The sequence below is a fragment of the Taudactylus pleione genome, unplaced genomic scaffold (assembly GCF_031769625.1).
Source record: "Taudactylus pleione unplaced genomic scaffold, aTauple2 ptg000322l, whole genome shotgun sequence".
NCBI classification, from domain to species: Eukaryota; Metazoa; Chordata; class Amphibia; order Anura; family Myobatrachidae; genus Taudactylus; species Taudactylus pleione.
This window is the reverse complement of record NW_028284723.1, coordinates 130703-157406: the sequence shown is the minus strand read 5'-3', so window position 1 is coordinate 157406 and position 26704 is coordinate 130703.

The window sequence follows — 26704 nt, the reverse complement described above, 5'->3', positions numbered from 1 at the left end:
TATATTTTTTTGGTTTGGAGTGTAATTTGGGGGTTACAGCACCCTTTAACGGTCAAGCCAGCCGGCCCTTTACTTATGACACAGGCGCACACTTGGCACTACTTTGTTGATGCACGTGCGGCTACTGCGCACACAATTCACAAACACAGAAAAAATATTTTATTTGGTTTGGAGTGTACTTTGGGGGTTACAGCACCCTTTAACGGTCAAGCCAGCCGGCCCTTTACTTATGACACAGGCGCACGCTTGGCACTACTTTGTTGATGCACGTGCGGCTACTGCGCACACAATTCACAAACACAGAAAATATTTATTTTTTTGGTTTGGACTGGAGTGTACTTTGGGGGTTACAGCACCCTTTAACGGTCAAGCCAGCCGGCCCTTTACTTATGACACAGGCGCACGCTTGGCACTACTTTGTTGATGCACGTGCGGCTACTGCGCACACAATTCACAAACACAGAAAATATTTTTTTTTGGGGTTTGGACTGGAGTGTACTTTGGGGGTTACAGCACCCTTTAACGATCAAGCCAGCCGGCCCTTTACTTATGACACAGGCGCACGCTTGGCACTACTTTGTTGATGCACGTGCGGCTACTGCGCACACAATTCACAAACACAGAAAAAATATTATTTTTTTAGCACTTGGAGGGAGCACCCCTGATGGACAGAGCACCCCCTGGACAACACTACAGCACCCCTTTAGGACTGGGACACTGCACAGGACTTTGGAGTGGACACAGCCCCTATGGAGAACTGACTGCACAACACAGTCCAGCCAGCCCCTATGGACTTTGAAGTAGTGGACACAGCCCCTATTAACAACAGCAGCACAGCACAACACAGCCAGCTCCTATGGACTTTGAAGTAGTGGACAACAGCAGCACAGCGCAGCACAGCACAACACTACTCTGCACTACACTACACTACACTACACAGCCCAGCCAGCCCTAACTCCCACCCTCCCTCTTCACTGTCCACAGCCAAGTGAGAAAATGGCGCCGACGCGAGTACCTTATATAGGATCCAAAACCCGCGAGACCCGGAAGGCGGGATGATGACGTTTTGCCTCGATTTCAGATCCGAGTCAGGCGGGAAATGTCGAGCCTGACTTGGATCGGCCTCGGATCGGGGGGGCTCGGGGGGGTTCGGATTCCAGAAATCCGAACCCGCTCACCCCTAGTTAGGAGTTTAAATTGTTTTGCTGGGTGGAATTGACAAGATTGTGAGACCATCGGGTTTGTGTACATCTCTGAATCAGGCCCTAAATTCGCCTTTTTGGAAAAAAAATTGCTGCGCTCTCACCTGTAAATCAAGCAACGGATCTCCGAAATGCCCCTTCTGCACCCTTTTATCTCATTAAAATAATCTCATAACTCAAAATAAAATGTGAACTTTATGTGCAGTTAGCATGGAATATCTCTAATCCGACCAAGTCCTCCGACTGGATGCTGCACCTTTCCCATAAAAATAACTTGCAGGTTTAGGAGCGTGACATCTGTCAGAGACATATATGCCTCAGTTCTGCACTATGTGGTTCATAAATGACCTATTCTAACAGTAAGGTGAGCTCAGCAGTCCTGTCCTGGAGTGCACTGTCTCACCGAGCCAAAGCAAGTAATTAGAGCAAATGGTTTGACAAAAATAAATCTGTTCGTCCAATGGCTGAAATAAATTTACAGAATGGGACACATTTATTTCTGCTTACATGTTTTACATAAAGCAATTTGTTACTTGTTCTTTGCTGATTAAAACAGTTTTAAAGAGTTGGAGAAAACTTGGTACATTTGATTTGCTACTTCGTTATATATAGAAATCTAGTATTAGACTTGCTGTTTGCATCCTGTACAAAAAAGGTGTGGTTCCCCTCCTAGCGCTCCCCTAACACCACATGCACATAGGTGATAAGGCACAAAAAAGGATAATCACCATAAATCAATTCCACTGGTTATGGGGAAATGTAACCATGTAGATGGATCTTGCAACCTTATATTATATATAAAGTATGAGTGTTCCTTATCCAGGGCCGCAACTAGGGGGGGGGCTAGAGGTGCACGCGCACCGGGTGGGGATTGCGGGGGGGTGAAAAAGCTGACTCGGCCATCTGAAAATGGCTGTCGCCGAAGAGGAGACTAATGCTAGAGGTCCTTACTGGACCTCTAGTGTCTGTCTCTTCCTTGGTGGCGGCCATTTTTGGATGGCCGTTTTCAGCAGATTCCATGCAGACTAGCCGTCCGCATGGACTCTGCTGAAAACAGCCATCCAAAAATGGCCGCCGCCAAGGAAGAGACAGATGCTAGAGGTCCTACTGGACCTCTCGTGTCTGTTAGCAGAGCGAAATGCACACAGCGTTCCCGGAAGTGCCGGGAACGCTGGCGCTGCAGGCAGAAGATGCTGAGAGCTGCATCTTCTCCCTTCAAATCCCCTGGCAACGAGTATAAACCCCCCTGGAAATGAGCATAAACCCCATGACAACGAGCATGTAACTCCTGGCAACGAGCATGGAACCCCATGGCAACGAGCATGGAACCCCATGGCAACGAGCATGAAACCCCATGGCAACGAGCATGTAACTCCTGGCAACGAGCATGAAACCCCTGGTAACAAGCATAAATCCCCTGACAACAAGCATGAAACCCCCTGGCAATGAGCATGTAAGCCCTGACAACGAGCATAAACCCCCATGGCAACGAGCATGAAACTACATGGCAACGAGCATGTAACCCCTGGCAACAAGCAAATATGTAAGTGGCACTTTGGTAATAGGCATTACAGTGTGTGGCATAATGTGTAATGGGCATTATGGTGTATGGAATAATGTAAGTCACTATACCAGGGACGTCTGAGTAGTGCACTGCTTTATGGAGGAGCAAGGACAAACCCCAGGTACAGGAAGGGAGGGGGCGCAAAATTGCTGCCTTGCACCCGGTGACAGATATCCTAGTTTCGGCCCTGCCTTATCCTCCAATGTTTTCAAACGTTGGTCACAACAGGTCTCACATGTGGGGATATAAAAGGAATACAGACATAGTGTAGATCCAAATACAACAAAATATATTTAATAATAAGTAGCACTCACAAATTACAGATAAAATTTAAGCAAAATAGCATCCATTCAAAATGACACAGCAGCAGCATGTACGTAATCTTCCTCCTTGGATTCCTTAGATGATATAAGGAGGGCAATAATACCTGCTCCGGATGCGGTCTAATGCCCAAAGGTAAATCAGGTACAGCCAGACCTCTGTCCGTGATGGATGTCGTCCTTAAAGCCTACGCTTAACGCGTTTCAGACCTCTTGGTCCTTCATCATGAAGATTACGTACATTCCTTTTATATCCCCACATGTGAGACCTGTTGTGACCAACGTTTGAAAACATTGGAGGATAAGGAACACTCATACTTTATATATAATATAAGGTTGCAAGATCCATCTACATGGTTACATTTCCCCATAACCAGTGGAATTGATTTATGGTGATTATCCTTTTTTGTGCCTTATCACCTATGTGCATGTGGTGTTAGGGGAGCGCTAGGAGAACCACACCTTTTTTGTGCATGATTTGTTGAGTAGTGGGTGTTTACTCTATTGTGTTTTCATCCTTGCTGCACCCCTGATTTTATTGCGCACCCAATATCAATATAATTCTTATAATATACTCTGTTTGCATCCTGTGACACATATCCGGAAATTTATTATTTTTTGTCATAAATAGACATTTTTCATTATGTATTATGTCTGAAAATAGCAAACTATATTTACAGATAGGCCAAAGAAATGCTTAAATTGGTCCTGAGATGCCAGGTCACAGCTGAGGGTTATCCAGCAGGATGAGATGCATGCAGAATGCAATACAGTTCAGAAGTAAAAGCAGAATGTTCATCTTTTATCAAAAATAAATTGGACAAAGTGGAATGAACAATTGTGAGTTCACATTCTCCATACTACAAGATCCTGTGGACTACATAACCTGGACTTTCATCACTGAACTCCCTGTCTGGTGGCTGCATAAACCTGGGGCCTCCCTTGCTACTATTTGTGCTGGCTCTGTGATTTACATATAATCCTAATGCATACTTATCTGTGTTAATGTCAGTTTACCTCTATAATAATGTACTTTTACCTTAGCTCTTTTTCTAAGTCTTATATCATCTAGCTCCAACCACTGTCTAATTTATTATTTAATTTCTGCTCCCACCAAATCTCCACTTTTATTATACTCAATAATAAACTTTTGTTTTACTAACACATTTCTCCCCACTGTACTCTTACTTGCATTTCTGGAAATCTGCTTTCTCTTACATTCTTTCTTCATTCCTACTTTCAACTTTTTCTTCCCCTATTTATATCATCCTTACCATTACCATGTTTTCTTCAACTCCCCCCTTCACTCAGTGTCTACCTAATCTTTTGTTCTGCCCCTTGCTTCCACCTTTATCCTTCCCCCTTTGTCTCCTCCACTTCCTCTTCCCCTTATCTCTTCTCCTCTGTTTACCTTCCTCCCCATCTTCTCCCATTACCCCACTTTCATTCTCTTATACTCCACCCGGGTCCTACGACCTCACTGCTAATCCCTCCTCCCACCCCCTCTCCATGTCACTTCACCCCACATCCATCCACATATCATTAAGCTCCTTTCCTGCCCACCTTCTACTGGCTCCCCTTCTAGCACTGGAGTCCGCACCATCGCTACACTCTATTCATCTCGGTCCCCCAAATTAATCTCACCTCCATGCTACAGCAACCCTGATAATCTCATTCAAATCTCTCCAACAAACTTTGTCCCTCTATCCTGTGCCCTCTGGAATGCCAGGTCAGTCTGTAATAAACTGGTCCCAACCCATGACCTTTTCATCTCCAACTCCCTGAATCTCCTAGCCATTAACTGAAACATGGATTTTACCCTCTGACACCACTTCTCCTGCAGCTCTCTCCTCTGGGGGCCTCACCTTATCCCACACCCCACAACCTGGGGGTCGCCATGGTGGTGGTGTTGGGGTCCTTCTATCCCCTGGTTACTCATACCAACCCATTTCCTCTGAACCATCCCTTATTTTCTCTACATTTGAAGTCCATGCTATACGCCTCTTCCACCCAGTACACCTCCGAGTAGCTGTAATTTACCATCTCCCTGGCCCTCCCTCCAAGTTCCTTGACAACTTCGCTTCCTGGCTCCCTCACTTTCTCACCTCAGACCTTCCCTCCATTATCCTAGGTGACTTCAATATTCCAATTGATATCCCCACAGAACCCTCTGCCTCCAAACTCCTTACCCTCACATCTTCACTTGGTCTCTCCCAATGGACCTCCTCACCATCCCATGTGAGTGGCCATATGCTTGATCTGGTCTTCACTCACCGATGTGATATTTCTGATCTATCCAATTCCCTTTCCCACTCTCTGACCATCACCTTCTCGCTTTTAACCTGTCCCTCTCTCCTTCCCTTCCTCTACATCCAAAAGCCAAGATCACTAAGCCTCACATTGACGCTATCGACACAGTTTCCTTTTCTTCCCTGCTTGACTCACTTCTCTCTCCTATCCTCTATCTCTCCTGCCCTGATCAAGCCACTTCCCTATACAATGCCTCCCTTACTTCTGCTCTGGACTCTGTTGCTCCGGCGATCACTACTCACACTCGAAGATCTACTCCCCAACCCTGGCATTTCAAATGCACCAGATACCTGCAAAAGTGTTCACGAACCACTGAGCGACAGTGGAGAAGATCACGCTCTAAGGCAGATTTTCTCCATTTCAAATTTATGCTCTCATCCTATAGTGCTGCTCTCTCCCTCTCTAAACAGTCATATTTCAAGATCCTCATCTCCTCTCAGTCCTCTAATCCCCAGCATCTCTTCACCACTTTCAACTCCCTCCTTCACCCAACCCCTCCTCGTCTCCCCCCCTTGCTCTCTGCCCTTGACTTTGCTACCTACTTTACATGTAAAATTGATTCCATATGTCAGGACATCATATCCAACCAGTCCCCCAGCTCTCCACCTCTTCCTTTCCCAGATCACCCCTCCCCATCAACTTTCCCAACTCTAACATCCTTCTTCCCTGTATCTGGAGAGGAAGTCATGGCCCTCATCTGGTCCTCCCCCCATTTCACCTCCCCTCTTGATCCTATCCCCTCCCACCTCCTCCGCTTCCTCTCTCTTTCTGCCTGCTCCCATCTTGCCCACCTCATTAACCTCTCCCTCTCATCAGGCACTGTTCCTTCTGCATTCAAGCATGCCCTTGTCTCCCCCATTCTTAAAAAATGTACCCTTGATCCTAACCTTCTTCTAACTACCGACCCATCTCTCTCCTCCCTTTTGCCTCCAAACTCCTTGAGCGGATTGTCTATAAACGCCTTACCACTTTTCTTTCCTCCCACTCCCTCCTTGACCCTTTTCAGTCTGGCTTCCGTTCTCTCCACTCCACTGAAACTGCCCTCACGAAAGTCAGCAACGACCTCCTTGCTGCCAAATCCAAGGGCCACTACTCTCTTCTCATTCTCCTTGATCTCTCTGCTGCTTTTGACACTGTGGACCACCCTCTCCTGCTGCATATCCTTCACTCCCTTGGTCTACGTGACACTGTCCTCTCCTGGCTATCATCCTACCTCTCTGACCGATCTTTCTCAGTTTCCTCTCATGACTCCTCTTCCCCCCCACAGCCTCTTACAGTAGGTGTTCCCCAAGCTTCTGTTCTTGGACCTCTCCTATTCTCCCTCTATACTTCCTCTCTAGGTGAACTCATCAGCTCTTTTGACTTCCATTATCATCTATATGCTGATGATACTCAAATCTACCTTTCCTCCCCTGATCTCTTACCATCTCTTCTGACTCATATCTCCAACTGTCTCTCTGCTTTCTCATCCTGGATGTCCCAGTGATTTCTTAAACTTAATATGTCTAAGACAGAGCTGATCGTCTTCCCACCCTTCCACATAACCTCACTTCCCACTATTTCTTTATCAATTGATGGAATAACTATCTCATCTAGTCCCGAGGTGCGCTGTCTTGGAGTTATAATGGACTCATCCCTCTCCTTCAAACCACATATCCAGAACCTTTCACAGTCCTGTCGTTTCCATCTCAAAAATATTTCTAAGATCAGACCCTATCTCACCCAGGATACTACTAAAACCCTCATACAATCACTGATCATTTCCAGATTGGACTAATGTATCCTCCTCCTATCTGGCCTCCCCAAATCCCATCTCTCTCCTCTCCAGTCTGTCCTTAATGCTGCTGCATGGCTTATCTTCCTCTCCAAATGCTCTACATCTGCCTCCCCTCTCCTACAAGTCCTCCATTGGCTCCCCTTCCCTTTTAGAACCCAATTTAAGGTTCTCACGCTCACTTACAAAGCCCTCACCCAATCTTCTCCCATATATATCTCTGATCTCATCTCCCTTCACTCTCCTCTCCCCTCTCTTCATTCAACTAATGCACGCCGCCTTTCATGCCAGCTGATTACTTCCTCCCACCCCCGCCTCCAAGACTTTGCCCGCACTGCTCCCCACCTCTGGAACTCTGTCCCACTCCCTATCAGACTCTCCACCTCTTTGCAATCCTTCAAATGGGCTCTTAAGACCCACTACTTCATCAAAGCCCTCCAACTATCATTCTAACTCCCTGCTATATGCTCCTTCCTCCCCATCTACCCCATCTGTGTCACCACTGTTTGTCTTCCCCTCCCTTTTAGAATGTAAGCTCTTACAAGCAGTGCCCTCTACCCTCTTGTGCTTCTACCTACTATAGTTTCATCTACTTCTTACTCACCACTAGGGCACCTAACACGTGGTTGCTTATGGTCTGCTGCTTATGTGGGTGTTATGGTCGCTAATGTAGCAATATATATTATCCATGTCCTGGTCCTGTAGTGTATTGTTCAGTAAGTTGCTTGTCTACAACTTGTTTATGTACTTTGTAAGGCGCTGCGGAAAATTTGTGGCGCCATATAAATAAATGATAATAATAATAACAATAATGCAGAATGCAATACAGTTCAGAAGTAAAAGCAGAATGTTCATCATTTACTACCAGTAAAAGACTTGGTAGTAAATGACAGTAGTAGTAACAAGCAAAGGAAAAAGCAGAGTAGTGGCAAAGCAAAGGACTGTTCGGTAGGCGGACAACTACTGAGTTAGTACAGTTAGAGTACCAAGCAAGATTGGGGTCAAAAGCCAAGGATTAGTGTACAATGCAAATGTTGGCTCACAAAGCAGAAGACGATGCATGCATGTTCAGTGTAAAATTGGGGGTCACAAAGCAGAAGACGATCCATGCATGTTCAGTGTAAAATGGGGGCTCACAAAGCAGAAGATGATGCATGCATGTTCAGTGTAAAATTGGAGTGAAAAAGCAGAAGTTGGTGCAGGTAGCAGTCAATACACAATTAAAGACACAGGCAGGGGTCAGGATCTTCAGGCAGAAAAGCAGACATAAGAGCATAGGAACACTAGTGTGTGAATGCTATAACCAGCAAGGTACTTTAGCTGAAGTCTACTATATAAAAGAGCTGGTGCCACCCAAAATATTGGATATATGACAAACATATAAAAGACAGGAAAACAAAACTGGGTGCCAGCAGTAAACTGACACCGCACACATGTGTTGATTGTATTACCCGTGTTGTGCGCTCACCTCTTCCGAGTAAAGTGTCCAGAGATTTTCAGTTAGAGACTGTAGTGATTAGGCCCAGACGTAATTATATTTCTTGAACTTTGTATGTATAAAGCACCAGCATTCTATTGACCTATGTATGTTCAGTGTGTAAAATGATCCTGTGAAATTTATCAAAATGGATGCCAGGTGCTATGCCCTATAGATGACCTAGATCTGTGCTGCAGAGCGTATGATGGGTAGAATGAGGTTTATGACCATTGAGAGTTTTGAAGCCAACCCAAACCAGGAAGGGGGTAGATAACATCTATATCCAGATTGACAGAGATTGTGTTCTGCTTAAAGCTCTCCCAAAAGAGTGAGTGTTGCGCAGGGAATCAGGAGAGAGAAAACCTATTTATGATGCTTATGCCTAAGTATATCTAAAGCTGGCACATGGCAGAATGTTTACAAAGATTGAGACCTGAAATGTGTGAGAAACTGTCCCATGCAATTTTGACAGTAGAAGGGGTAGTCACAGAATTCATTAACAATCGGCACTGTGTGAGTTAACCAGAAGGTGGGTGCTAGGAAGACCCCTTTACAGCATAAAGATTAATCTCTGTCAGCAATTGTTCAATCTTTTGAAGACGTCTGTGGGACTGCTAAGGTCTGTGCTACTTACTTATGTTTGACAATATAATTTGAAAATTAATAATTGTGTGAAGGTAGAATCTAAGGACTACCTCCAATTAACCCTTAATGGTGGCAGCTGAATTGTGTTATTCACTGTGAGTGTTGATGTGACCAAAATCACTGACAGCAGTATCAGATTGCGGTATCTGAGGACTGGCTGACTGTGACAGAGATTCACAATCAACTCATGAGCAGCCCTGAGGCTGCACCTCTACTTTCTAGAGAGAAAGATAGAAGAGCCACATTTGTATAGACTTTGTTGATTGTTTTTTTTGTTACTAGTGGTTGTTTTTTGGTAAAACCTTATCTTGTTGCTTCACATGTGTATTGAGTATTGCTTTGCTTAACAATAAGGTGTACGCAAAATACATATAGTGTATGAGTAAAAGGCTTAATTTATGCAATAAGACACAAGAGCAAAAGTCCGACATGTCTTTTCGCCCCATATGAAATTAATTAGTCTGTTTTCCAGCGAGTTACAAACTGCCATATCATATAGGCAAACTATATGGAAAATAGCCCCAAAACCATGAATTCAAAATATGAGTCAGCATAAGATGCCATCCCTATTTTTAAGCTTCCTCCATACAAAACTAGTTGTGGCAAGTCAGATAACTGCAATTGCAAACACATAGCCCCCTCTCCCATTTAGTAACAACATCGAGTCCGCTTTGGATGTCAAGGGAAGGTGGGTAGCGGGGGCAATCTTCGTACCTAGAAATTGTGATGTCTCCTTCTCCTCTGTGCTATGACCCCGTTGGGGTAATGTCACTGTGCTTGCGCAACCTTGCGCATTACTATGTTCATTGTAACTGTGCAGTACTTAACTCCTCACTGTATATTACCTGCATTTTTGTTGAAATAGCCACGACCATTATCACGCTGTATACAGCTGTCATCACTTTGTGTGCTACCACTGTTACCAGTAAACCTGCAAGCCTAATTAAGGATCCATTGTGTGGACTAACCTTAATTTCACATTCTGCTTGTAACAATACGTCATGTCAATATTTTATGGGTCCAGTACCCTATGTGGAAAGAATACAGTTAAGTCTTTTTTGTTTGGATGAATCCAGAAAATGTATAGTGCAGCAGCCAGCATTACCTTCATAAAATTTAGAGGTACTCCATGTGGAAGTTTGCTAAGGAGATGCAGCTAAAGCGGAAGAAACTGGAAAATCACAAATGATCCAGGTGACAATCTGAACACTGATGAAGTGGATGGGGCCATGGGGCCTAGCTGTGGAGCAGCACATGTATTCCATAATTCATGGGAATGTGTCAGCACATTACATTTGGCTAGCCCTGCAAGCAGCATATGAAGATTCAGGGCTGATTAGGATGATAAACCTGAAGTATACACTGGGCCTTATTAAAAGTTGTATGCTAATGTTCCCACAGCTGCGATTTCCATAGCTATGGATGTGAAAAATTATGCTATTGCAGTAGCAGCTGGGACTTGTGATGGCTCAGGTGGGCATCTCAGTACAAGTCCCAGCTGCCTGGTGACAGGAGTACTAGGGGCATAGGTGGACTGCTGTCTGCAATGCTACATGATCAGCAGGGCGCAGGCAGATATCTGTATGGGGACAGTCTGGGGAACCACGCCACTCAGTAACTTTATTGAACCAGCAGTGGTGTGACGTCATGCGGCGTTAAAGATAGCAGGAAGCCAATGAGCTTTGCTCAGGTGGGCAGCCGACAAACACATAATGTAAGTGTGGGGGCTGAATACTGGGAGACACTGGGGTGGGAGATGCACTGGGCTGGAGAGACAGAAGTCGGTTTGTGAGGTGACCATCAGGGGGAGCACTGTGGCCATATTGGAAGGGCACAAGGTAAGGAGCAAATTTCTTGGAGGAGGCCTCCACAACTTAGCTGCCCCGGGGCCCCCACAAGCCTTAATCTGGCCCTGTAGAAGCAATCCAAATCTCTGCAACATTCTTTGCAGATGACGTCCGATTACCTAAATGACCACTGACAAGCTAGATTGCACTGAACAAACTCCCGGCACGACTCTTTGATGATGTCAACCAGCAAGTCCACATAAAGAAGAGATTTCACGCCACTCTGCTGTGGCGACATGAAGTCAAGCAGAGGAGACAGCAGACAGACCACTGGCAAGGAAAATCAAATGGAGGGGGATAGAGAGCCATGTGAGGTTGCTGGAGGGTCTCTTTACTGGCAAAAAAGGAAGGAGGTAGAAAGGCTTTATTTAAAAAAGCATCACCCATGACTGATAGAGAGATGGAAGTAATGGTCCACATACTTGACCAGTATATGATTGACTGCATTCAAAAATCATATGCAACCAACTACAGAAAAGAAAGAATTATGCAACGATTGATTGATGTCATGAATGCAAGATTTGGGGGAAAAAAAGGAAGAAACAGAACCAGAAAAGGTGGTCTGACTTGAAGCACAAGGAGAAATGAAACTGAGGAAACCGTGTCATAAAATAATAATGGAGCCAGTAAAACGTATGTGTTTGTTCTAGTACAAAAGAGATGTGGTCTTCCAAAGAAGATGGACACTATTCAACAACAAGGTGAGCTTCAGGGAGTGGTCAAACTGGGAACAAATTCTGGTAAGCATACTATGGGGCATATTCAATTGGGTGCGAGAATATCAAAAATCCCACACCTGCGAGGTTTTTCCTTCAGGTGCTGGTTTTTGCAATTCAATTAGGTGCATGTTTTTTTAAATTTAGAGCCCCGGGAGGTTTTTCTTCACGCACCTCCAGAGCAAGTGTGATTTTTTCCAAAATCATTATTTTTGGGGAAAATCTCTGGGACTTGCTCTGGACCCCCAGTGACACCCCCCCCGAAGACTAATTAAGCAATTGGAAGTTTCCAATTTGCTTAATTAGTCCTTAATTACTTACCTTCTGCAGCACTGGCTTCTGCATCCAGCGTCGGAAGCTGGGTCCTCTGCTGCAGGGTGAGTATGTCAGTGTGTGTGAGTGTTTGTTAGTGTTTGTAAGTGTGTGTGTGTATGAGTGTTGTGTGTGTGTGGCCCCCGGTGTGTGTGGCCCCCAGTGTCTGTGTGCCCCCCCCGGAAAGGCCACTGAGAGAACTACATCTCCCAGCAGCCCTTGCCCCTCCCACCAGCCCCTGGAGCCTCCCATCAGCCCCTGGGACTCCCAGCAGCCTCCTCTCTAGTGTGAAGATAGAGGGGAGGCCACTGGGAGCCGCGGAGACCACCGGAGACCCCCGGCCAGGTAAGTGCATAATAATTTTTTTTTTTTACGCGCCGCAGGGTTTTCAGCTCTGAAAACCCTGCGGTGCATAAAAATAAAAAATCCCTGCGACCACTTTTTTTGTATTGGATCCCACAGGTATCGGAAGTGCGCATACCCATGGTATTCCAAAATTGGGCCCGAGGGGCGCTAGGTTTTTTACCTCGCTAAACCTTGCGCCCACTTGAATATGCCCCTATTTGTTCAAGTAAGCAATATGTTAGAGTGCTCCAGGTACTCAGTAATATACAATAAACAATAAAAAATGCAGCTTAAAAATGCTTGAAATATGAAGGTGTATTCTCTGTGCCACTTGGTATACTACCAGCTCACGCTAAGCCATATTTCACCTAGTGCTCTTGTGATTTAGATGCTAATTCCATCCAACTCAGCATAAGCCTGACAATAAGGAAGTTTTCTATTTATGTTTGGTAAGAACTTGAAGATAGAAGAAAACCTTCAAGCATATATCTGAATCACACAGCAAGGAATCAAGCTATAATATATACTATATAAGAATGTTTGAATACTTTTTGAGCTTTGTTTACTCCTCTTCATGAATACAATAGGAGACGGCTATCTCAGAAAGTTTACATCCTCTAGGAGGACTAAGAATGGCCCAGAAATTGTAAATGTGGGTATACACCCAGTAGAGTCACAAGAGGGATGCGGGCAGCACCCGGGTGTCACTAAGGTGCAGACTCCCTCTCAGTGAAAGGAGCTGGGTGCTGCACTGTGAGGGAGCCTTCTGGCACTGCACACACCACCGGTACCCCCTGCCTCCAGGCTCCCAGTGATATCGGGACCACGGGGGTTCGGCTGAGACCATGCCCCTTCCGGGAAGACCATGCCCCTTCTTGTGATGCCATGCCCCTTTTGGCACCGTGCAACTTTGCTGCGCAGCACAACGTCCCTCCCCACACCGGGTGACACCGTGGGGAGGGACGCCACTGCATACACCTAGCAGATATATCTGCAGATCGAGTGATCTGCAGATATATCTGTAGATAATGGTCATTCATATACACTGAACGACCATCATCTCCAGGCAGCCGCGAGTCCCACTGGCTGGGGGGCGGGTCTTACCCCCTGCCCGCGGCTGCCGCTGCATGTGTATGAGCGGTCGGCAAACCGCCCCTCCACACTTCCCGATGGACATATATGTCTGCAGGTATATATGTCCTTCGGCTGTGCAGCACAGCTGATGCGATACGCCTGTGAACGACGTCGTTCACAGATATATTGCTGGTACACACTGGCTGACGGGCAACAGATATATTGGCCAATCAATTGGTTGGTCAATATATCTGTCAGTGTGTACCCAGCTTAAGAGACAATATCCCGCATACTGTAGCTGTTGCCAAATACATTTAATTCTGTAGAGTAGTTAAGGAAGAGCAGGCACTAGGCATTGACTTTTCGTCATAATTATTCGCTGTTTTATATATGGCAACTTTCATTTTAGGCTTTGCTGCTGTTATACAGTACATGCCCATCAAGAACACTCTATACAGATTATTAAATCTTCAGTAAATTAATAATAACACTCTGCTTAGTTAAACAGACAAGAAAAAGCTAATTATTGTGAATAAGATGGATATGAACAAATTAAAATGCAATTAGTTGTCATAGGATATCATATAACCAAGTCAGCGCTTAATTTTTGAGTCTGATTGCGAATGCTAAAGCTAGAGATAGTATTAGTACTGTAAGTTAAAACTCATATATTTTGTCCACTAAAATTATAGCACTAGCTCTGATTAACAAAGAGCCTGCAAATGCTATTTGTAAAAAATGAAAAAATAAAATGCTGTTTAAAAAGGTTCACCGATCCTGCTGCGTAACACATACATGATATGCTAAAGCACATAGATGCATGTAATAATTGCTATCATGGGGATCACAGAATGTAATTAAAATAAATAGCTCTTACAATGGAAGTCTACCACAGTGGGTGTTGATTATTTCTCTTTGCACGAATATCTGGCAGCAGCAGGCAGTTATTTAAAGGGATCAATTATCTTCTTTAAATAAAACCCACCAGACAAATGAATCATGCCTAAAGAAGAGGAGTTGATGTGACATGAATGGTCAGTTTCAGAGGCCTAGGCAAATAGTTTCCCAGCCTACAAAATCCATATACAGGGAATGCTAGAAATTCCAATACTATAGAACTGAAGAGGCGCCACACTGTGATTTTAGGACACCTATCACAGTAAAAGCATACAAAATAATTATTATATATATTAGTATAATTTTCAAAATTACCCACTTTTGACACAATTTATGCCGCTTGCTTTTCTTTTTTTTATTAATTTCATTTACCACGATCACTAGTAAAATGAGCATTATCAGAGCTGTAACTAGGCATTTTGGTGCCCTGTGCCAGAAAGAGCATTGGTGCCCCCCCTCCCCCTATATTTTATTCAGGGATAGTGCACGGTGAAGGCGTGCGTCAAAATAAAGGGGCGTGGCCTCATGGGGAAGGGACATGGGCGCACAAAAGTACCAATTCATCACAAAGTAGTACCCCAAACCCCTTATACATGTTACGGCACACAGTAGTAAGTCTAATTACTGGGAAGTCCAGGAACAGAACATTTTGTCCCTTTTGGGATGGACCATGTTGGGGGTATGTATAATATATTGATGAGTACCACAGGCCAGCAGCACAGGTTATGCCCAGCAGCTCTGCCCTTGTCCTTAGCTGCCAACCTGATACTCCAGATGCTGAAAGAAGAGGTCTCCAGAGAGTGTTCTTTCCCACTCAATCCTTTGCTTTGTGGGATCTAGCGCTCCTGCAGTAACCAATGTAATTGCTTTTGGGCAGTGGAAGATTATGTTTGATGCTACATAAAAGGCATGCAATTCTTTGTGGCATATGAGAAAGCTTGAGGGCAAGGGGAAGGCATAAGGAGGTCTAAAAGCAGGTGGGGGCGTGTGATGGTTATTATAAGGGACATATGGGAAGGTCTGAGAGTATGTGAGAAGGTCTGGTGGGCATATATATGGCATGTAGGAGCTCTGCTGGACATATAAAGTACATGATGGAAGGTCTCAGGCATGTAGATGGGATTTGATGGGCATATAAATGGCATATGTTGAGGTCTGAACCATGTGGGATGTCTAAGGGTTAAATAAATAGCATGTAGTAGATAGAGCCCCTTATACACATTATGCCATACAATAGTGCACCTTACACACATTATGCCCACACAGTAGTGCACCTTACACATTATGTTCACACAGTAATGGTGCTCGAAGGGGATTCTCATAAATGTAATTAATAATTTGAGATTAATAATCCCCCTCCTCCCCACTCATATGCATGCACGGTGACATTTATGCAGCTACAGCACTAGAACAGCGCCACTGATGAGACACTCTAACTGCCCGGGATCACAGACCTGCTGGTGCTGGCCGCCGCTGCCCCTGGACCTGTCACTGTCTATGTAAGACCTGCTGCAGACAGAACTTCCTGATGGACACCACTCCGCCGCATATCATACTGATCCCCTGATGGCGACTCACCAACAGCTCCTCACCCTAGGAACTATGGGAGCGGAGGAGAGACATCATGAAGTCTCTCCCGTCCCAAGTGACAGTGCACAGCGGTACCAGGTCGGGAGGGAGGCGGAGACTAGAGTGCAGGAGAGACATGCACCTTCAATGGAAGAGTCTGGTGCTGCGCACCGCACCATTAATATGTATAGCAGCGGTCACCTGGCCATTAGAAATTGCGGTGGGTGGCCGGTTCCACCCTCATGGCTGTTGCTCTCTGTGCGGCGGCACCGGCTGCACCACCCTAATTACAGCCCTACATTTTATTGAATATTAGTTTAAGGTAAACACCAAACACAACCATTTTTAATCACATGGTTTATGTCAATGTTATTTAACCAAATATATTTAATAGTACATGAGTGTAGAGCAGGGGTGGCCAACCAGCCAGAGGCAAAGAGCCATAAAATATCTGTTTTTGTGCGTGGGTCTTTGGTATGACATTTGTAGGAGCATGACCTTGTGTCACATCCCCGTTTTTAATCACGCTGGGGGCGAGCCCAGCACATTAAAAATACTCAATTTACATAATCTTCCCAATATAATTTTTTCACTGTTGAAGTGAAAGAAAGAGGCAGAGCAATGTAGAAGACAAAAAGCCACATTCACATAAAATACACAGAAACAAGCCAGATCCACATGAAAAATACATTTTAAAAATCACATCCACATAAAATACGTATTGAAATCCAGAACCACATAAAATATATTGAGAAAGCCAGATCTACATAAAATATGTTTTAATAGCGAAATCCACCTCTAATACATTGAAAAAGCAAGATTCACATAATACACGCTTCAGCTCCTCCATGTGTCACTCCAGCCCACATTCATGTGTTATTGCAGCCCTCCCCATGCCACTGCAGCGGCCCCTCATGTGTTACTCCAGCCACTCCCCCCGGAGTTATCTCAACAGTCCCACTCTGCCCCATAAGCTTGAAAGCAGACATCACCCTTCCCGCCTCTCAGGTTGCCCCCCCAACTGGCTCTCAAGCAGTAGTGCCCATTATGCTGTGCCCCCTGTAGTTGTGCCCCTAAGGAGTGCCCCCCTGTAGTAGTGCACATTATGCTGTGCCCCCTGTAGTTGTGCTCCATATGCAGTGCCCCCCTGTAGTAGTGCACATTATGCTGTGCCCCCTGTAGTTGTGGCCCTTATGCAATGCTCCCTGTATCTGTGTCCATTATGCAAAGCCCCCAGTAGTTGTGCCCCTTCTGCAATCCCCCCTGTAGTTGTGCCCATTAAGCAATGCCCCCACTAGTCGTGGCCCTTATGCAATGCCCCCTGTGGGTGTGCCCCTTCTGCAATGCCCCTTATAGTTTTGCACATTAAGCAATGCCCTCCCTGTAGTTGTGGCCCTTATGCAATGCCCCCTGAAGCTGTGCCCATTATGCAATGCCCCCAGTAGTTGAGCCCCTTATGCAATGCCCCCTGTAGCTGTGCCCATTATGCAATTCCCCCAGTAGTTGTGCCCATTAAGCAATGCCCCCAGTAGTTGTGGCCCTTATGCAATGCCCCTGTAGCTGTGCCCATTCTGAAATGCCCCAAGTAGATTTGCCCCTTTAGCAATGCTCCCTGTAGTCATGCCCTCTAAAGTAGTGCCCCCAGTAATAGCTCCCCCTCCCTGCCCACACCCCTGTGAAGAAACTTACCTGTCTTCATGCTGGCAGTGCTCCACGCCATCTGGGCTCCTGAGTCCTGCCATCGCTGCTGCTGCTGCTTCCGCTGCCTGCTGGATCTAACTATATCCAGCAGATGCGCAGGCTCCTCACATCGCGGATGATATCATGACGTCATCCGCGCACTGCATCACTGGGAACACTGGCCTCTGAAGCAATCAGAGGCTTCTTAAGCCTTTTATCACTTCAGAGGCCACCGTTCACAGTTCCAGTGGGGGTCTGCCGAGCCAAGAGCCACATTGGAAAAACAAAACAGGTGCATGTGGTTCGTGAGCCGCGGGTTGGCCACCCCTAGTATAGAGTAAAGTCCCTTCTTTTATTCAAGGCCAGATCATTCACAATGCACTACAGGCAACTGCCTAGGCACGGTGGGTCTATCATTTGCTGTTGTCATCTCTTTAAATCACCACCCGTCACTGCCAGGCACAGTGTTCAGGTGATGGAAAGATGGTTGTGAGCTGGCACCCATGTATGATGACTGAACCAGTATGAGAAGTTTTTGTCTGCAGCTCTGATCCTCTGACACTCTCCTAGGTGTATGTGGGAGTAGGGGGTGCAGGTTGGTGTGATCAGGGACCGGGGTACAGTGATTATTTAGCCAGTGCTCTAACTGGATGTACCCGAGGCAGCTAAAAAAATCATACTTCCAAATATGACCCATTCCAGGAAGGACAAAATGCTCTGTTCCTGGACTTCCATCTTAGGCCCGTTTTCAATATGAGCCGAGCCGCAATACTTTTTCGTGGCCCGGACTTTTCGCCTACTTCGCCTGTTTTGTAGGCTGAAAGTATCGCGCGCGTGCCTGCTTTACCCCGTATTCAGTTTGAAAGTAAGCGAAAACGGGACCCGGCAAAACTTGAACAGGCGGAAAGTACTGTCAGATTTGGGGAAATCAGCCTGACAGCCCCCAACAGATGCTCTGACATGGGGGTTCACTATGGTAACTCCGATTTGGCTTGCTGAAGGTATATTGGTGTTTTTAAATGGGCTCAATAACTGCTAAATAGCGTTTTTCTATACGTGGTGCAGAATAGTATTCAGGAGTATTTTTTCCAGGAAATAACTTATCCCAGCAAAATTTGGGGTACTTGAAAATGGGGGTCAGCATATTTAAAAGTTGCTAAAGTGAAGTTGAAAAAAATAATGAAAAATCCACCTGTCGCAAGTGCCTGCAATCAAAAAAACACTTAGGGCATACTTGGGGACCCCCCCAGAGTCAAGTTCGCTAGTTTTTAACTTTGTATCCCAACTTTTTTTTTTTGCCACCTTTTTAAAGGGAATTTTTGGGGTGTCCTTAAGGGTTTTTTTTTTTTTGACACAGTTTAAATTTGGGGGACTGTCTGATGGCTGCAGGGGGGTTCCCGCAACGTTGCACCCCAAAACCCCAATTCTGCACTGTTTTCCGCCTGCTATTCATAGGCAAAACTTTTTCGCCTAGTACATAGCATTGACTTTACGCCTTGGCGGAAAGTCTTTCAAATTGAATGCAGGGTAAAATGACGTCATTGGTGATGAAGTATCGCGGATCCGGACTTTTCACCTCAAATTGAATACGGGCCTTTATTTATATTTGCCGTCACCTGTGTTAAACTAGTTAATTGATAAGAAAGGTGTTTCACCACAGGTGATGGCAATCATAAATTAAGAGGGAAGTCCAGGAACAGAGCATTTTGTCCCTTTTGGGATGGACCATGTTGGGGGGTATGTACAATATATTGATAAGTACCACAGGCAGCAGCACAGGTTATGCCCAGCAGCTCTGCCCTTGTCCTTAGCTGCCAACCTGATACTCCAGATGTGGAAAGAAGAGGGCTCCAGAGAGTGTTTTTTCCCACCCTATCCTCTGCTTTGTGGGATCCAGCGCTCCTGCAGTAACCAATGTAAGTGCTTTTGGGCCATGGAGGAGGATGTTTGATGCTACATAAAAGGCATGCAATTCTTTGTGGCATATGAGAAGGCTTGAGGGCATGGGGAAGGCATAAGGACGTCTAAAAGCAGGTGGGGGAGTGTGATGGTTATTATAAGGGACATATGGGAAGGTCTGAGAGTATGTGAGAAGGTCTGGTGGGCATATAAATGGCATGTAGGAGCTCTGCTGGACATATAAAGTACATGATGGAAGGTCTCAGGCATGTAGATGGGATCTGATGGGCATATAAATGGCATATGGTGAGGTCTGAACCATGTGGGATGTCTAAAGGTCAAATAAATAGCATGTGGGGAGGTCTGATGGCACAGCAGAGGTCTGATTGTAATACCCTCAATATTTGAGGTTTTATGGCTGCCACGCAGCATTGTGCATTTCTGCACATGCACAAGCAAAGAAGCAGTATGGTGCACATGCACAAGCAGAGAGGGGCCCTGAGATAGGTCATCAGGAAGGCCGGGGACAATTCATAGAAGAGGAGCAGCAGTTGGTGAGTGTCAGTTGGTCTCAGGAAAGGGTGAGGAGAATAACTGCTGTGGTGGCCATTTTGTGAGGTTGAGACATCAGGGCAGAGTAACGACACATTGAGATTAGAGTGACAGAGTGACAGACTCTCAGCATAGCCGCTGAAGTGTCAGTGGGAAACATAGCTGAGGGAATAGAAGAAAACAAGGTTCAGAGACCAGGACTCCCACCAATCTTCACTGTTGTGTCTACATTTGTAGGCAGAGTCTGACCCTGAGGAACAGATCATTTGGGATAGAACATTTCAGCTGTTAAATACTGTACACTGGGCCTGATTCATTATGGATTGCAACTGCAACAGCGTACGCAGATCGGCCGATGGTGTGTACTGCGCATGCACCACAGTGTACGTGCGTGAGTTGGCATTGCAATCACACTGCAATCACCTATTCAGATACAAAGCCATCGCAGATCAAGGGTGGGGACGTCAGCGTTTGGGGGTGATGATGGGGTAGTGGTAGGGAAAATGCACCATGCCTGTCTGTCTGAACGCCATTGCATGGGCATAAATTAGCCACGGCGATGAAATACACAGCTTGAGTACTAACTGCGTGCGAGGTATTATGGATGTGCGAAAGCGGCAGTGGCCGTCTCTATGCTGGCTTTGCGATTGCAGACATTAGCATATTTTCTCAGCAGATCTGCGTGTGTGTAAAAGCAGCTGCAATCGCAATAACGATCCGTAATGAATCAGGCCCACTGTCTGCTAATCACAGGAGGGTATGTAATAGATACCGATTTCACGGAGCCGCCTGTATTCCTGCGAAATTGTGGCTAAATTTAAAGAAGCAGTCATTACAAGGCTGTGTTACTTAAAAAGCCTACTAGGGCACTTTTTATTAAAAAAAAACTTATATAATGCCATCATTACTGTTAGGGTGCCTTATAATAGGAGCGCTGTGAAGCAGTTTGTTGTGTGTCCAGGCACTGTTAAAAAAATGTAACATAAAACTTGTGTGTTAAAAATTATAATGGCATTATTAGGGTGCCACCCAACTAATAATGGGGGGCATCCACTAGACGATTTTATCCCTGTCCAACCTCTTAACGATTTTCCCTTGAAGTTTCCCTTGAAATATGATCTTCCAATCTGAACAATTTGCAAAAGATTTGCAAACGATTTGCAAAAGATCTAACAATAAACTGTGTTGTTTTAATCTGTGATTGAGAGCTTTCAGCTATAGTGGGCAGACAGTGGTTCATCGTTTGATCGTTCAGCGTGAACGATGTGTAAACGATGTTTAAACGATGTGTAAACGATTTGTAAGCAATCAAGTGAAATTGACCTGCATGTTCAGTCGATGGAGGAGACGATCAAACGACCAGCGGGAGCGCGCATCGTACATCGTTAGAAACAATTACTGCACGATTTGCAAACGATGTTCAAACGATGTTCGAACGATTATCGAACGATTATCGAACGATTTTATCATTATCGTTCAATCGTTCAACTTTATCGTCTAGTGGATACCCCCTTTATACTAGTGGAGCTATGAGGTAGTTTGTTGTGTGTTCAGGACCTTCAGACATAATTAAAACATGTTAATATAAAACTTGTGTGTTAAAAAATATAATGTCATTATTAGAGGGCCACCTCGCTTATACTAGGGGCACTGTGAGGCAGTTTGTTGCATGTTCACGGCCTTCAAGGGACTTTTAATTTTTTTTTACATGAAACGTGTTAAAAAATATAATGTCATTTTTAGGGTGCCACCCGGCTTTTACTGGAGGCTATGTGAGGCATTTGATTGTGTGTTCAGGGCGCTCAGGCACTGTTAAAAATGCTTATATAAAACTTGTGTGTTAAAAAATATAATGTCATTAGGGTGCCACTATTACTATGATCGATGGAGGCACTGTGTTGTGTGATCAGGCACTGTTAAAAAACAATTAAAATTATAAAACTTGTGTGTTAAAAAACATGTCATTAGGGTGCCACCCTTATGCTAGGAGTGCTGTGAGTCGATATAGATCAGTCGATAGAAGAGCAGTTGTAACAACCCAAAACTAGTGCTACGTCTGCTGCCAGCAGTCATGATAGTACTTCAAAATTTATTAAAGGTGGTTCAGGAGAAATAAAGTTTAAGAAAGTGCACATGAAATATAAACAATATTTCACAATGCTAAAGAAAACATCACCTCTAATAAGAAAGAGAAAAATTACTGCCGAAAAACATAAAATTGCCAACATTCCATGCATCACACACCATGGCAAGGAAAGGCTCAGGCCATGACCTTCCTTTGTGAGTGGTGGTTCGGCTACTGATATTTCATGCACTTGAATGCCTATTGTGGAAGGCCAAACATAGTCAGGCATCTTCTGAAACCTTACATGCAATACCTACTGTATATATTTACTAAATTTAGGGTTTTTACAAGTTAAGATGTTGCAAAAGCAACCAATCAGATTCTAGCTATTATCTTCTAGAAGGTGCTAGTTAAATGTTATGTAGAATCTGATTGGTTGCTATGGGCAACATCTCCACTTCTAAAAACCCGCACTTTAGTAAATATACCCCATAGACTACATGTGTTACCTTTTAAACAGGAAACTCAGTTCACCAAAACAAAAACTAGAACAAACTGTGTGTTCACAAACTTCACAAATCCCTGAAGAGAGTCTAATTGTGTCCAGGAGTGCTATTTGTGAGTCTGAATTTTCTGACACTGCACTCTTAGAGAGGCCTCCTTCCACCATTTCTGCACACTCTGCAAATGTGGAGATGAGCAGCACAAGTACAGATGGTGACATAGAAATTGAGGATGCTAGTGTGGAAGAGCAATTGGGTGTATCTGAGGATTTTGATGATGAGGATATTGTTTTTGTCAAAGTAAATCAGCCACCAGTGGCAACAATTCTTGAATGTGATAAAAAGAAGACAATTTACATGCTGGCAAAAGACCAAAAAAAAGCCACCTCTTTTGTGTGGAATTATTTTTATATAAATACTGACATTTGTCAAGCCATCTGTACCATTTGTGAAGCCAAAGTAAATAGAGGTAGGCATGATAACCATCTAAGAACCTCCTCCCTGTTATGTCATTTGTAGCGAGTTCATACAAAGTTTTTTGAAAGATCTGATAAATTAATACCAAGCAGTCTAACATCAGCTAGCTCACAGCTCTCAGTTAGATACCAGCTCATGCAATCTCCACAGCCAACACCTTCATTATTAATCTTTCTTATTAATGATCGGAGGTAGTCCCCCTGCTTTAATTTAGCAAAGGCTAACTGACTCCTCTCTATCCCAGATTCTACCCAAAAATCCTTTCACTCTAGGGATGCTGCTGCTGCCAGGAGTGAATCTTTATCCCAGAAGGGGACCAAGAAGACTAGTTTTAAACAACAATTGACTGTGAAAAAATCATTTGAAGAGAAAGCAAGTATGAAAGCAGCCATCCAGTTGCACAATGGATCACTGAAGCCATGATGGCTATGCTAGCCTTAGATCTGCATCCAATGTAGATCAATACAATACATGTGGTCTTAGACAGTTAATTGAGGTCCTGTGCCCCGCTACCAAATTCTATCTCGATTCCATTTCACAAGAACAGCAATTCCTCGCCTGTAACGGGATATTAAAAAAAAACAAGAGCATCTAACACACAACACCTGATCATTCACAGGGAGGTGACTCTCTGTAGCAGCTTCACTAAGAGGCATATTGGTGTCGACGTGTTAGAAAAATTCAGATGTCATAGCAAAATGGCTTACCCCCCAAGACTCTCCTCAGGATTTGTCAATTCCGATTATGCATGTACAGTAACATTGTGAGAGTATTACAACTGGGTGAATTTGAACACGTCCCATGTTTTCCTCACACAATAAACTTGGTGGTTAAATTTTTTTTTTTTTAAATGAACGGGACGTGCAGGAGATGCTGACTGTGGACATTGCACAAGATCAGACCTTTCTCTGAAATTGCTAACCTCGTCGCACGCAGTGGGAAGTTCAAGCTAATTTATGCACGCCCCTTGTAATGGCGTTCAAACGCACTGACACGCCTACGTTTCCTCAACCACCCCCCCATTACCACCCCCAAATGGCCACTTCCTGTCAATCACTCCGCCATGGGTCTGTGTAGTGTCTGCGATCGCAGTGAGACCTTTGCACACTGCAATGCATAAGCATGCGCAGAACGCAACAATCACTGGTCTGCGTATGTAATCACAGTTGAGATCGGTAATGAACCAGGCCCTTGAACCCTATTGCATTTCCTCCTATATTTAACAGTAAAATTAGACTGACAGGCATGGTGCTCAATAATGGTGGGTAAGACTAATTTTTACTCAGGACCGCCGAGAGGGGGGGGAGCAGGTACAGATTACCGGGGCCCAGGCTTCCTGAGGGGCCCGGTGGGGGCCCGGGTCCGGCGCCTCTCTCCCTCCCTCACAGCAGCCCAGCACACAGCGTGTGCTGAGCTGCAGTGGAGACTGCTCGTGGCTGCTGAGCAGCAGCCACAACAGTCTCCTATGCCTGTGGGGGGGAGCGATCACACTGATCGCGCCTCCCCTGGCTTTGAGCAGGGCTGAGGGGGCCCAGAGCGCCCCCCTCCCCAGTGCGCAGCGCCGCTTGGCGGTGCTGCAAATTTTTCGTTTTCGGGAATGGGGCGTGACCACGCCTCCCACGATTAGGCCACGCCCCCTATTACCCGAGCCTGCCGCGGCTCTCAGCAGGCCTGTTTCTACTGTAGATGCAATTTGAAGGTTCATAAAAGCACTTTGTGTGTTATTATGGAGGAACTGTGGAAACAAAAGAGAAAGCTCAAACAAACAAAATAAAAACAATGTCATAAAAACATTTGTAGAACAAATGACTAACATAAGATAGGAGTTGTTTTATACTGTTGATTGAGAACATGATAATTTGCGGTGACAGGTCTACCTTAATTTGTTTGCAACAAGATTGTTTTGTGCAGAAGAAAGCTGTTTCGCTCCTTTCTGCAGAATAAATACCAGTGTTGGTTACAAATTGCTTTGGTCTTTCTACCTGTGCAGTTCACTTTCACAAGTTTAACACAGAGATAAAGAGGCATTGTCCTCCCATAGTTTTCAGTGTGTAAATGAACATTGGAAATTTACAGTATATTGTTACAAAAATCTAGGCTTTGATAGCCTTAAGCCGGGTACATACTAGATGACATGTCGTCCGATCCAGTGGATCAGACGACATATCGTCCACATAGGCCAGCATGTACCCGCTATGTTGCTGACAATGCGTGCTCCCGTGCGTTGTCAGTGACATCGCCGATAGGCGATATCATCAGCAGGGGACATGCTGCCGAATACAACATTGGCCTTCCAGCTAATTTATGCACGCCCCCGTAATGGCGTTTAAACGCACTGACACGCCTGCGTTTCCTCAACCACCCCCCCATTACCACCCCCAAACGGCCACTTCCTGTCAATCACTCTGCCATGGGTCTGTGTAGTGTCTGTGATCGCAGTGAGACCTTTGCACACTGCAATGCATAAGCATGCGCAGAACGCAACAATCACCGGTCTGCGTACGTAATCACAGTTGCGATCGGTAATGAATCAGGCCCTTGAACCCTATTGCATTTCCTCCTATATTTAACAGTAAAATAAGACTGACAGGCATGGTGCTCAATAATGGTGGGTAAGACTAATTTCTACTGTAGATGCAATTTTAAGGTTCATAAAAGCACTTTGTGTGTTATTATGGAGGAACTGTAGAAACAAAAGAGAAAGATCAAGCAAACAAAATAAAAACAAAGTCATAAAAACATTAGTAGAACAAATGACTAACATAAGATAGGAGTTGTTTTATACTGTTGATTGAGAACATGATAATTTGCGGTGACAGGTCTACCTTAATTTGTATGCAACAAGATTGTTTTGTGCAGAAGAAAGCTGTTTCGCTCCTTTCTGCAGAATAAATACCAGTGTTGGTTACAAATTGCTTTGGTCTTTCTACCTGTGCAGTTCACTTTCACAAGTTTAACACAGAGATAAAGAGGCATTGTCCTCCCATAGTTTTCAGTGTGTAAATGAACATTGGAAATGTACAGTATATTGTTACAAAAATCTAGGCTTTGATAGCCTTAAGCCAGGTACACGCTAGATGATATGTCGTCCGATCCAGTGGATCGGACGACATATCGTCCACACAGGCCAGCATGTACCCGCAATGTTGCTGACAATGCGTGCTCCAGTGCGTTGTCAGTGACATCGCCGATAGGCAATATCATCAGCAGGGTGCATGCTGCCGAATACATTGGCCTTCCAGTTGCTCTGTTGCTGCCGGCATCAACAAGTGTTTATGCACTTGCCGATGCTGGCACCCCCACTGAGACCAGGTGCGGACAACATCGTGTTGGGTACACTTTGTTAAGTGTGTACACAGCATTAAAGGCTGACTTGATTTTAATACATTTACTAATAATCTAGTGTAATGGAGGAAGTGGTTTGTACAGCCAAGTTGGTGGACACATACTTATAGAGCTCCGCTGTAGTGTAACGT